The sequence below is a fragment of the Ipomoea triloba genome, chromosome 16 (assembly GCF_003576645.1).
Source record: "Ipomoea triloba cultivar NCNSP0323 chromosome 16, ASM357664v1".
Lineage (NCBI taxonomy): Eukaryota > Viridiplantae > Streptophyta > Magnoliopsida > Solanales > Convolvulaceae > Ipomoea > Ipomoea triloba.
In genome coordinates, this window is record NC_044931.1 from 10,475,139 (window position 1) to 10,476,783 (window position 1,645).

Genomic DNA, 1,645 nt, shown 5'->3' on the forward strand with positions numbered 1-1,645 from the left:
GGCACTCGGTCAACCACGCCTCCCTGAAAAGGGAGTGCGAGAAAGAAGTCATAAGGTTGGTGTTTTGGTTAGGCCGGAGTCTTGAAAATGGTGTCGGTACTCGGTCAACCGTGCCTCCCTGAAAAGGGAGTGCTAGAAAGAAGTCATAAGGTTGGTGTTTTGGTTAGGCCGGAGTCCTGAAAATGGAGTCGGCACTCGGTCAACCACGCCTCCCTGAAAAGGGAGTGCGAGAAAGAAGTCATAAGGTTGGTGTTTTGGTTAGGCCGGAGTCCTAACAATGGAGTCGGCACTCGGTCAACCACGCCTCCCTGAAAAGGGAGGGCGAGAAAGAAGTCATAAGGTTGGTGTTTTGGTTAGGCCGGAGTCCTAACAATGGAGTCGGCACTCGGTCAACCACGCCTCCCTGAAAAGGGAGGGCGAGAAAGAAGTCATAAGGTTGGTGTTTTGGTTAGGCCAGAGTCCTGAAAATGGAGTCGGTACTCGGTCAACCGTGCCTCCCTGAAAAGGGAGTGCGAGAAAGAGGTCATAAGTTTGGTGTTTTGGTTAGGCGGAGTCCTGAAAATGGAGTCGGCACTCAGTCAACCGTTCCTCCATAAAAAGGGAGTGTGAGAAATAAGTAATAAGGTTGGTGTTTTGGTTAGGCCGGAGTCCAAAAAATGGAGTCGACACTCGCTCAACCGTGCATCCCTGAAAAGGGAGTGTGAGAAAGAAGTCATAAGGTTGGTGTTTTGGTTAGGCCGGAGTCCTAAAAATGGAGTCGACACTCGCTCAACCGTGCCTCCCTGAAAAGGGAGTGTGAGAAAGAAGTCCTAAGGTTGGTGTTTTGGTTAGGCCGGAGTCCTAAAAATGGAGTCGACACTCGCTCAACCGTGCCTCCCTGAAAAGGGAGTGTGAGAAAGAAGTCCTAAGGTTGGTGTTTTGGTTAGGCCGGAGTCCTAAAAATGGAGTCGACACTCGCTCAACCGTGCCTCCCTGAAAAGGGAGTGTGAGAAAGAAGTCCTAAGGTTGGTGTTTTGGTTAGGCCGGAGTCCTAACAATGGAGTCGGCACTCGATCAGCCGTGCCTCCCTGAAAAGAGAGTGCGAGAAAGAGGTCATAAGTTTGGTGTTTTGGTTAGGCGGAGTCCTGAAAATGGAGTCGGCACTCGGTCAACCGTTCCTCCCTAAAAAGGGACTGTGAGAAAGAAGTCATAAGGTTGGTATTTTGGATAGGCCGGAGTCCTGAAAATGGTGTCGGCACTCGGTCAACCGTGCCTCCCTGAAAAGGGAGTGCGAGAAAGAAGTCATAAGGTTGGTGTTTTGGTTAGGCCGGAGTCCTGAAAATGGAGTTTGCACTCGGTCAACTGTGCATCCCTGAAAAGGGAGTTTGAGAAAGAAGTCATAAGGTTGGTGTTTTGGTTAGGTCGGAGTCCAAACAATGGAGTCGGCACTCGATCAGCCGTGCCTCCCTGAAAAGAGAGTGCGAGAAAGAATCGATCAGCCGTGCCTCCCTGAAAAGAGAGTGCGAGAAAGAAGTCATAAGTTTGGTGTTTTGGTTAGGCGGAGTCCTGAAAATGGAGTCGGCACTCGATCAGCCGTGCCTTCCTGAAAAGAGAGTGCGAGAAAGAGGTCATAAGTTTGGTGTTTTGGTTAGGCGGAGTCCTGAAA